Here is a 13,162-nt window from a genome sequence, read left to right as displayed (position 1 = left end):
GGTCTCTCCTACGAAGCCTGCCTGATATATTTGGATGACATCATCATCGTCAAGCAGAGTTTTGAAATACGTATCGGAAATATTAGGTGCTTCAGAAATTGAAGGATGCCAATCTAAAGTTACGCAATCATTCAGGCAGGAATTGTCTTACCTCGGATATGTTTGCCTAAGGTCTGAGTACGTATCCAGAAAAATGTCGGCAGTTGAAAAATTGGAGGCGCTCCAAAAATGTCCATCAGCTGAGAAGTTGTCTGGGGCTTCACACTTACTATAGGAGATTTGTGAAGGACTTTTCTTACGCAAGATCCGTTCACAAGCTGATAAAGAGCCAGCAAAAGTTCTTGTAGACAAAAGAATGTGAAGATGCATAACAAACTGAAGTAAGCTTTGTCATCTGCTACAATCGTAACGTGTCCTCATCTCGACGAACCATTTATTCTAGACACTGATGCAGGCAACGAGAGTGTTGGTGCTATTTTATGCCAAGACATAAATGATCAAGAACATGTTGCGGCATACTGGAGCAAGTGTCTATCTAAACCCGGCAGGAATAATTGTATTACCTGGAAAAAGTTCCTTGCCATAGTTAAAAGCCGTAGAACATTTTCTACCACAAAACAATGTTGAGCTCTCTGGGACTCACTTCATATTGGAAATAGCGTCTTGTGCAGGAAATTCGAATCGAGTGATGGTAAGACATTCCAACGGGAGCTGATATCTCAAAGATCCAGGACGTCCTTAAAGAACTACATAGCAGTACGACTTTAGGCCACTTCGGAATAATGAAGATTTTGCACAGAGTTCGAGAGCGCCTCTATTGGAAGATTGCAAGGGCTGACGTGGAAAATTGGTGCCAATTTTACGATGACTGTTCCGGACAGAAACCACCGAAGAAACGCAGTAGAAGGAAATCTGCAGTATCCTTGTTGTCGTCGATTACTTTACAAAACGGCTTGAAGCGTATTCTGCCTCTGATCAAGATGCTGCAACGGTAGCAGAGATAATGATACATCATCGGATATCTGGGTTTGGAGTTCCTCTTCGCTTACATTCCGATCAAGGAAAGAATTTTGTTTCGGTTTTAATTAAAGAACTCTGCAAATTACTCAGCATAGAGATAACCCAAACGACACCTTCACATCTGCAGTCAGACGGCATGGTACAGAGATTTAATCAAATCATCCTTAATAACCTCTCATTGATGGCTTCGAGAAACCAACAGGAATGGGACCAGAATTTATCGCTGTCCTTATTGGCCTATCTCAGTGTTGTCCACGAGACTGCCGATTATTTCCCACACCAGCTCTTTTTCGATCGGTTCTTCGTCGCCTTAAGATATCTTATTTGGTCACTCTCCGGATGCGCCTTCATCGTCTGAGGAGTAGATTCAGGATCTCTAGGCACGGTTTGAAGTGACACGTAATTTTGGTTGAAAGCCAATTAACTTCGCTTTGGATAAGATGAAGACCCGATAAGACACGAGTGCTATATGACATCGAGTCAATGAAGATGACAAGGAGTAGTTATAGAATCTGATTCGAGGGACGGATTCTCTTCTAAACGACAGTCCACCTAGGACGGTCCTTATAGAGTCCTAAACAGGTTGTAAGTTCGGTCAGTAATTTGATCACTTACTGACCCAACTTACAACCATGCTTAATTGGTCACTAAGTCATAGTTGAGTCAGTAAGTCGTTCATTGCGACAGATTATCCCTTTCTTTGGCCATAGTTCATACTCCCTACAGTGTCTATAATGTAAATAGTATACTTAGACCGTCGTTCTATAGGTATATAAATATGGAATTTCATGCATTTATATATTGATTTTGTATTTGATTTGTTGTCTGATATTTATTGAAATTATTATTTTAGTACTGCATTGCTTTTAGTTAGTTGTAAGTATGGCTTTCTGTCCAGATATTGTACAGTCCGGGACGTGCAGTCTACGGGGAGGAGTCATTGTTATGAATTTCATATACACTGGGTGCGTCAGAAAATGTATACACAGTTTGAACTGTCATAGAAAATTTAGTTTCCAACCGACAATGTTAAATTCCTGGGAAAAGTAGGGCTATAGTCTAATATGAAAAATAAGTATACTTTCTGGCCAAAATGAATGTTCCAAATGATGTTTAAGTAAATATTCAAAATGGTGGTCTTCAGCATCGATACATTTCTGAGTACGAGTCACGACTGATTCCGTACATCACACCAAAGTGTTCAATGGGATTTCTGCGCACAACACTTGAATCTCATCCCAAAGTGTGTCAAGGCTACGATTGTACACTTCATTTTTGACTATGTTGCATAAAATAATAGAGCGGCGTAAGGTCTGGAAAGCGCGCAGGAAACTCGATTGGTTCCAAGAGCCCTATCCACTAGCCTGGTACATTTTGATCCAGGTATTCTCTCTCGTACATCCCTATGTTAGAGCGAATGGGCGCCATCTTGTTGATAATAAAACATGGCTTTAGCGTACATTACAGAATATCAGGAAAAATGGAATTAACAAAAAGGTACTTTGCTCCAATTAATAGCCTTCAAAATGAAAAGGTCCACCAATGATTATCCTAGTAGACAAATCACTCTACACTTTTGCACCAGGCATATTCACAACCTTTTTAACATAATGTGAGGATTATCTTCAATCCAGTACACGGAATTAAGCCTATTGAAAATCCCATTAAGTTTAAATTGCGATTCATCCAGCGAAACAATGTTACTCATAAATCCTGGTTCACATGTAACCATCTCCTGAACCCATTCAAAAAACTGGACGCGAACTCCATTCGATTTTTTTTTTATGTGGCACAGTAAAAGATGAAGCGTAGTGTTATAAACCACGTAACGTTGACACACTTTGGGATGAGATTCAAGCGATGCGTATAGAAATCCTATTGGACACTTTGATGCAAAGTAGGGAATCAGTCCTGATTCGTACTCAGAAATGTATCAATGCTGATAATTATTGCTAGAACATTTACTTTAAACACCGTTTAGAACATTCAATTTGACCAGAAAGTACACTTATTTTTCAAATTGGAGTATAAATTTACCATTCCGAGAAATTGAACCTTGTAGGTTTGAAAATAAATTTTCTATGAGAGTTCAAAGCGTGTACACATTTTTTGAAGCGCCCTGTATGTATTAATAATTTTAGTGACATTATATCTAAAATTGTAGTATCTCATGCATAATTTGACATGAAATGTGTCCAAAAAAACTTATGTAACATAAAAAAAATATAAATAAATAAATAAATAAATAAATAAAAAAACTTCTGTAACCTTAATTTACCAGTTCCGCTGGAAAAATAAGGTTGCCCAGGCAAGTCTATCTGACATTGAGGTAAATGATTTTTTTCGACAAATTTGCGAGAAATCGGCCAAAGTAGCCAAACTTGGGATTATTCGCGACATTTTTGTCTGGTTCCTGTATAACTATAAATGGTCTGATTCCTGTGTAGCTGTAACTATATCCGAGCTTTATATGTAACTGTAGCCGTAAATTCTCAGTAATGTCGAGAAATGCAAGGTACAGCGAATTTCTCTGCGGCTGATGGAAACTACGTATGTAATGCCGGAGAGAGCATCAGTTCTCAGTTTTGGTTCAGAGCTGAATTTATATTCTTGAGAGATCTTCCGGGAAGCTTCGCTCTTTAGATGCGCTTTTCATTATCTTGGGTTGAACGTTCTCAGTAGTTTACAGTGGTAACTACTGATTGTGCTCTATGATACCGAAAAAAGCTGTACCAGTACTTTTGTGAAAGTTCCAGAACTGTAAAGTGTCTCTTTCTTTGAATAAATTTTACCAAACATTTATCGGTTGTGTGTACATTTCAAACCCTTACAAACCCGTACGCACGTAAAAATTTTTGGTGTCAGAAGTGGGATTGAATGCCGATAACAAGAGCGATAGATTAGCAACTAAGAGGCTGGTGAAAGCTTTTGCTGCATCCGAAGAAGAACTAAAAGGGGCGTCAAGTCCGTTAAAGATGAAGAGATGAAAGCTCCCAAAGAAATGATCGAAGCATGTCTTTGGGGAAAATAAATTTTAACAAGCTATCATCGGTTCTTTGTGCATTCTGCAACCACTAGAAGCTTCTAATTATAATTAATAATTACGTAACAATATTAACTGTTTTCTGAAATATTGCATGTTAAATAATCAGCACAGAGACCTAAAACCTAAATTCAAGGAAACAGAGAAATTCAGAGAATGAAATACCCGGATACTGAAATTATTCTAGGTCCAGCACTAAAAATTTTAATTCTTTTGCTATCACCTTCTAGTAACTCAAGAAATAGGAAACATCACAAAGAGAAACTCAGTGATAAGTTCCATTTTGGATGAGACTTCGAGGCTCTTGTCTCGGTGGAGAGGAAACTTGAAATGATTATTTTGTGCAAAAATGTCGGTGTTTAGTAGAATTCATTAATTATAGAAACGTTTTTGGTAGTTTGCTGTAGTAACAAAATTATATTAGAAAGAATTTTCATGATTTTCTATGCCTTCACAAACTATGTTTTGCAGCCTATCTGTAATGATACTTGTGTACGCTGTATGCGCCTAAGATTTATCGATCACGAAGCTATCCTCGTATTTATTTAATGTGATTTCATAGAATCTGAGCGAGATTTGGCTTAGGAACTCTTTTATAAACCTCTCCAATTCGAGGTATGTTTTCCTAGACAGTTTACGTGCTTATATTTTGTGTATTTTGATTTAGGGTATACCTGAGACTACTACCACTCTTCCCTGAGCAGGCTTCCGGTAGAGTATTCATCATTACTCACTGAAGTACACTATATTACTTACTTATAAACCAGTAACGGTTTCGTTTTTTGTTGTGGAAACTTCGTAGCGATCGCTTTCGGGAAGGATTCGGAGCATTGTTCGTATAGCGACTTGCGGAAATTTCACCTTTGTTTATTCTATTATAGGAAAATTTTAAAATCGAGATTAAGACGAAAAATAATTATAATTTCTCTATAAAAGCCGTTGAAACTTCGGAAGCAACAAAGGAACGTATATAAAAATGATGACGTTAAACACTGAATATTTGTTATGGGCATGGTTGTCTGAATAATTGTTATTGGCGTTTTCTGAAATTTTGGCAACATTTACTAAGGTGGTTGCGATAATACGTAAGTACCTTACAATGTTTCAGTAAAAAATAGAAATGTGAGCAAAACAAGGCTTTTGAAGAGAGTACATGTTTTCAGTGCAGAGACATATTATGATATTGTTGCGTTCTACGGGTTCGTGGATTTGGATTGATTGATGACAACCCTTGATGAAGTATCAAAACACAATTTAGTCATCAGTATTATACAGGAAAGTTCCAGAGAGATGTTTACAGACGTCGAAAAACTACTATAAACATGCTGAAACAATCAGCAACACAGCCTTCAGGCTATCAGGCTATAACTGTGAAAACAGCTTCACGGCAAAGCACTAAAGTACAGCTCCTCGGTTCGGTCACTTTTAAGCTATTCTCCAAGTCAAAACACTGCTACTGAACTCAACATACTTCAGATACTGTCATGATAAAACTACTCAAGATACGCTCACGATACACTTCTACTCCGCGTACAGATAGGGTATTTATAGCTTTGACCTACCTTCCAAAACATTCTCGGGAAGATCGGTAAGGAATTCGTTCTAGAATGTTCTCGCTCCGTCTATGGCATATCGCCAATTTTGTCCCCAAATGGCTGATTTGGCGCCAAATCTGGCAACCCTAAACCCGCTTTGCGGGGAAGCTATCCTACCGCACCTGGGCATTTTTGTAACAATATTAGTTTATAAATGAACAGAGTATTGCATTACATAAAGTGGAGACAATTTTGTGCAATAAATGCACAATTCAGTACCATAGATACTTTTGCATATTAAAGTTAAGAATGAAATATATATTATGTGTACATATTATACATATTAAAGTTAAGACTGACATGATACTGGAGAAAGTTCACTGCTATAGATAATGATATGCAACTGGATATAAATACAATTAAATATAAAAATAAGGGAGATTATCGCGGCATACTTATAACACCTAGACGAATGATGACAGTCACATTGTGCGCAATGAAATTGCTGGCAGCGGTTAACATTGGTCTGGTTTTCGCCTGCCGCAGCATTTCTTGATTTTAATATTCAGTTATATGAGGATACTTATTACATAAATTATAAATGTTACTCAATTCTACGTTTCCGGGAAGGGTATTTAGAAAAAAAAAAAAAAAAAAAAAAAAAAAAAAAAGGTATTTTTTCTCTTTCCTTCCCACTTTGTTGTTTAGCTTATTCTAAATTGAGAGCATTAAATCCTTTGTCACGTAACTTGAACTGAATATCCGACGGGTCAGGGTCGATAGGCAAATGTCTAACAACGATTTGCAGATTCTTCTCTTCTCCGAGGAGATATAAATGATAAGGGCAACTGTGATCATTAAAAAGAGCTGTAAAATTCGGATACGTATCAGAATTTGTAGAAGGACTTCAAAATGACTTTCCTTCTTCTTTTTGGCGGTAAATTAAGTAATGCTTGCTTTTTCTTCCAGTGAATGAATAAAATATAGGCAGCATTTATAGAGGGCTGTTGAAGAAAGAAATTTCCTTGGCCCTTATCCTTATTATTTAGGGAGTTTTCATTTGCACCCTATTCTTTAGGAGCAATGGTATCGTGATCATAAAAATTTGTCCCAGCGGTTCAGCTTGGCATTTCTGGGTCAAATATACTGAGTTGCCTTCACCGGAGATTTTATCAACTATATTTGCCTTGGATACTTTATTCGATTTTATTTTGTGTTTGGGCACTATTTCACCCAGAATTTTAGTGGTATGTGTAGATTCATTTTGTTCAATAATATCAGTATATTCAAGTGCAATAAAGGTATTTCAAAGAGAGATAGAGTTATTATCCATAAGGGTAGGATAAATCTGACGTTAAGAACTTTCTATTGAAGTTTTAAAATCCACATATTCATTTTTAATGGCAGTATTATTAAGAGATACCTGATATTGTAAGGATTTATGTATTTTTATCTAACCAGTTATTTTATGTTAAGAACTTTACTATCTTTCTCCTTTTCCGTTTTCCTGACAGAATGCAAATTTTAGTTCAAGCGTATTCAAATGAGGTAGAAGGAGATAGTATAGGAAGATTTCATACTGTTGGAATCAGAGCGTGTTCTGCCTGCTGGAGGCCACGTTACTAGTTGAATCTTTTGATAGCTGTCTGTCTGCGGCGTTGCGTTATTCTTGCCATTAGGTTGGTCAAGCCAGTATTAGGTTTGAACCAACCCGCACGCTTTACATTCTGTGTAGCCTTTGGCTAGCTTAAGACTTAACTTAGTTTAATTTGAAATTCATTGTTTTTGAGTTGCGCCATAAATGCTGGCTGGTTTTCTAAGCACCAGAAGTGCCGTCTGTTAAATTATCTGAGTTTTAATAAAAATGTCTTGTATACCTTTCTTACGTTCTCTATCTTATTTCTAGACATAGCGGTAAGTCGCTTAGGTTCAGCTTGAGTCGCAAATTTGTTTATGCTTCCAAAGGAGGTAAGACTACAATGTAAATTGATAGTATTCGAGTTTAAACGTTGAAGTTTAAGAACGAATTCAAATGACGCAGAAAATGCAAAATTTGTGATTTTAGTCGGAAAAGCAAACTGTTTCATATAAATTCCTTTTTAAGGAAAAGCTGCTCATTTTGTTACGTAATTTCTTTTAACCGAATGATTTCAACAAATAGTATTTTTTACTCAGTGATCTTTCTTAATTTATTCTATAATTCATCATAAAAATAATCCTACCCTAATCAACAATAGTCCAAAACAAAAATATTTCTATCTCAAATCTCGTTCTGACATCAAAAATCCATTCAAAACAAAAATAATAATTTGACTGTGAAGCTACGTATTTTTTCCCCATAAAGCAGCAGTCCGACGAAAAATAAATTACAAATGTCCAGAAGGAAAAATTACAATCCAAATGGATAACGGCTGAAATCCACGGGATACATAATATTTAAAGATAATTCAAAACGAATTAGAAATAACTACACACTGGGATGAAATTCAGCTCTCGAACAAATGCATTCCCAGTTCAAAATCTTTTTAATTTCGAAATTCCTTTACATTTACCATCGAAAATTTTGCCCGAAAGCAAAATAGATATCAGTTCAAACTTAAAAATCTAAATTAATGTAATGTTGCTTTATAGTTAAAATTGTAAATTATCCTTTTAGTATTCTATTTCATAAACATGAATGTTTTATATACTAGCGGAAGTACTCGATGCCAGTTAAGTTAGATTGAGAATAATGCATCTAACAACAGACAGCACGATAGCGCTGTAATACTTCTGTAATAACGATGCAAAAAATACGATTCATAGTAATACATTTTTCAGTCTGATGCGACATGGAACCCACATAAAAAATTTCCATAGAAAAATAAACTAATTCTCTCCCATTATATATCAGCTACAATGACATTCAGTTTTTAATTATTTTCGTCTCTCTAATCAGTTGGTCGTAAAAGCTTAAGTTCTATTCAATATTTCACCTATATTCATTCAATTTTAGTCGATTAAATATGGCTAAACATTTATCCTAATTGATCAGAAATCAATAACGCTAACAAACAAACACACAAACAAGTATTCTTCTTTATATATATGTAGATTTTGTAAAACTTACAAATTTTTGATTAACAAACTCAACGATTTGAAAGCGAGCAGTAGCAACACTTTTCGAAATAAAGCATTTTTATCTCCAACGCGCCAGACTGTTGCCACTCGGAAACTGAGTGCGAAAATTAGTGTTTTCAGAGTTTTCAATTAATATCTCGGCTTATTAAAGTCGTACGAAGATGAGAATAGTCAAAATGGCTTCCCATGAATTTTTGGAATCGGGACTAATGTATTTAATGTTTCGCAATGCTATTTTTATTTCATTGTAAAACTTAGAAATTTTTTATTAATAAACTCTACGATTTGAAAGCCAGCAGTGGCAACAATTCTCGAAATAAAGCAGATTTTTATCTGCAGCTTACGAGACTATTACCACTCGGATAAATGAAGGCGAAAATTAGCGCTTTTAATTAATAGCTTTGATTTAAACTTTTTTTTTTTTGAAAAAGTGGACATCGACTTTTTCGAGAACCCAGAACAGAATTGTTGAAAGTTTGGTGACGACAGCTATAGTAGTGACTGAGTTATTAGAGAACAAACAATTGGTCATAGGTCATCAGGATACAATAGGCATTTAGCATTTAAAATATGCTTTTACACTGTAAGGATTATGTTAATTTCTTTAAAAGTTTTGAGTTAAAGTTCCTTTCCTGTCTTTCTGAATTTCAACTTGCAACTTCCGGGTAGAACGTAGTTTTAGAATCACGTTTTAATGCAAATGAGGAGAAGCATTTAACCCTGAAATTCTACTGACTTCGTTAGAGAGAACCGGTGATTCTGGCTAGCATGCGTCCGCCTTTTTAGGCTACTCTCTCTTAAGCTATTATTACGCTCGACCGTACTTAGGCCCTTTATAGCTTCGCCGTTATTTAGAGCTAAGGGGCTAACTCGGTTAGAATCTTGATAGCTTCGGCTATGTCTTTTTAGTTAAGATTAGTTAAGTTTCATTTCTTAGTATCTGAGTTCAACCCCGAGTAGAAGCTTTATTGTAAAACTCCAAGAAGGAGTTCTGTGAATTTAATTTGGAATAATAAAGGGTCTTTAACCCTTCTCAAGCTTTATTTACTCTTTCACAAACTGAAGCGATTAGTCACTTACCAGTTTTTAAGATTCTTCAACTTTAACTGTAACTTAAAAGTACACAGCACAGAATCTTACAACCTATTGTTGAAGATGTTGCCCGAGGGCGCTGGCGTTATTTAAATGTTTAAGAGCACATAAATGTTTGTTGTGGCTTGAACGTATACAGAATTTTAAATAATGATTAATATCGTTTTATTTATTTTTTGTTGTTTTGAGAATGGCAACTGAAAGATTATTCAGCGTTGTTTTTCTAAAGAATTGTTTATGGTTGCGAAAAAATTTAATAAACATTATTTTTGATTAAAAATGGGGATTAAAGATATTTGAAGAAACGGAACTCTAATTATAAAGATCAATTTGGAGTCAAGAGCCAATAACTGGTGACTTGTAATTTTGATTTTAAAATGACTATGTCTGAAGACGATAAAACTCTCGAAGATACTGCGCACGAACTGTGTAAAGTAAGCGTCAAAATTGCTCCATTTTGGTTGGAACGCCCAGAAATCTGTGTAATTTCTTTTTTAAAGTTGAAGCTCAGTCTAAGATAAATGGAATTGTTTCGGAAGAAACCAAATTTAACTACTTAGTATCACAGTTAGATGTTGAGAACATCTGGGATATCGTAACAAGCAATTCCGCTACTAAATATTCAGAATCCGAAACAAGGCTTCTGGATTTATTTAAGGGTTCAAATTAAAAAAAACGTCTTACAGGAATTGATTTAGGCAACTTGAAACCCAGTCAATTATTACAAAAATTAAAATCTGTCAGAACATCGGATGTGTCCGAAAATTTAATCAAAACGTTATGGTTAGAGAAATTCCCAGATTCTATGCGTAATATAATATTTGTTAGTGACGAAGAATTACCCAAGTTGGCGATCATGGCTGATAAAATTTCAGATATGACACCTTCTAAAGAGATTTGTGGTGTATCAACAGCTGGCAATTGCTCGAATACAGAATTGTTAATGAAAAAAAGCCCTTGATCAGCGAATTGCCGAAATGACTGTTTATCATATAGAGTGTCTCACAAAAGTGATGGGACACTTGTGCTTTACAAAAGGAAACTGTAATAAAATTAATTAAAAAAACATGTAAAAATTTTTTGTGGGTGTGTTTCATACTTAAATTTAGTAACAGTTATTACATAACATACATTTTCTCAAAATATTAAAATATTAATTTAATAAAAATATAATTGTTTAGAACAGAGCAAAAAATGGCTCACATAAGTGATGCGACACTACGTACTATGCAACAGAAATCGTCTGAAGTAAGCAATAAAAATATCTTTTGGGGTATTTATTTTTATCAAAAGCAATTGGCAATAATTTATAAAATCGTCTGCAGTATTTCTCTCCAGTTTGTTTTGGAATTCTTGTGTTTTTTAGCTCTGTGCAGCCATGAATGCTAAACGAAAAGAAACTTTGCCTGAAATTAGAAAATTAGTTATTAATTTGCATATTGAACGTAGAAAATCTATTAGAGAAACTGCTGAAACAGTTTCATTCAACTTCAGTCATTCAACAGTTTTCAATATCATTAAACGATATAAAAAGAATCATATGATTCAGGATAAAAGAAGACCTGGCCGACCATCAAAGCTATCCAATGGAATAAAGCGAATTATCGTTCGAAATATTAAAAAAAATCCAAGAATGAGTGCTCCTAAAATTGCTGCTGATTTACAAGCATTATATGGAGTAATTATTAATTCTGAGACTATTAGAAGAGTAATTCGATCTACTGGATATCACGGTAGAGCAGCCAGGAAAAAATTCTTCGTAAGTGAAAAGAATAGAAAATTTAGACTGGCTTTCGCAAAATCCAACATAAAAATAAGAATTCTGATTACTGGAATGAATTTATATTTACTGATGAGAGTAAATTTAATATATTTGGTTCTGACGGTAGAATCTTGGTGTGGAGAAAACCCAGGGAAGAATTTCGCAAACAGAACTTGGTGCCAACAGTAAAACATGGTGGAGGAGGAGTTATGGTATGGGGGTGTATGTCGTCCGCTGGAGTTGGTAATCTTGTTTTTATTGACAGTATAATAGATCAGTACAAGTATATTGACATTTTAAATCAAAATTTGAAATCTTCATCATGAAAATTGTACCTTCATAACGATTTTAAATTCTACCAGGACAATGACTCCAAGCACACTGCTTTGAACGTTAGACTCTGGCTTCTGTATAACTGTCCTGAAATAATAAAAACACCACCACAATCTCCAGACTTAAATCCCATAGAGAATATTTGGCAAGAATTGGAATCAAGAATTCTCAAACACACCATTTCTTCAAAACAACAACTAAAATCTGTGCTTCAAGAAGAATGGGGTAAAATCACTCCAGAAATCACACACACACACACACACACACACACACACACACACACACAAAAAAAAAAAAAAAAAAAAATAGTCGAATCCATCCCAAGAAGATTAAATCCTGTTTTAAAAGTAAAAGGAAATCCAACAAAATATTAAAACCTTTTAAAAAGTAAAATTTTTGGATAAATATTTGATGGAAAAGTAAGTGTCCCATCACTTATGTGAGCCATTTCTTGCTCCGTTCTAAACAATTGTATTTTTATTAAATTACTATTTTAATATTACGAGAAAATGTATGTTATGTAATAATTGTTACTAAATTTAAGTATGAAACACACCCACAAAAAAATTTACATATTTTTTTAAATTTATTTTATTGCAGTTTCCTTTTGTAAAGCATAAGTGTCCCATCAGTTTTGTGAGACACTGTATGGAGACCACGATTTAAGAACAACTCTCGGTTCCGCAGACGATCTCGCATACTCTAGGAAAAGATTTAATCCTAAAGGAAAATATTGTTTTTATCATTTCCGTTTTGGTAACAAATGTCATCAGGATAAGTGTAATCAGCCGTGCAGTTGGTCAACTGATAGGTCATCCAATCAGGGAAATCAAGTTGATAAATAAACAGAAATTTCTTGATATAAATTAAATTTTAATTTTCAGTTTATTATATTTTACAGGGACGCCGAAATTCAGCTTTTTGCATGGACGTCTTCTCCCCACAGGACGCCCCTAATCAGAAGCAGACGTGTTTCTAAGAAACATCTTAAACTGCAACATAAAGTTACCTCGGTACTTTTCCGTTTCGCCGGCGCAAATCTCGCCAAGCAGACTTTATTGGCTACAGCATACAGTATGCACATAAAAAATGTTAACAGATGTTAGTTCTAAAAATTTTTTTTTTATTTTGAAGGCATAAACATTTTAATAGGGTTTAAAATTTTGTAAAAAGCCAATAAATAAAGACAATAAATTTATAAAAAGACATTAATTTAAGAATTTACTAAACTTTCATGGTTCAACATTCTGATTCGCC

The sequence above is a fragment of the Stegodyphus dumicola genome, chromosome 2 (assembly GCF_044657685.1).
Source record: "Stegodyphus dumicola isolate Sdum_Otavi_A_Nest chromosome 2, ASM4465768v1".
Lineage (NCBI taxonomy): Eukaryota > Metazoa > Arthropoda > Arachnida > Araneae > Eresidae > Stegodyphus > Stegodyphus dumicola.
Note: the sequence above shows the minus strand (reverse complement) of the source record.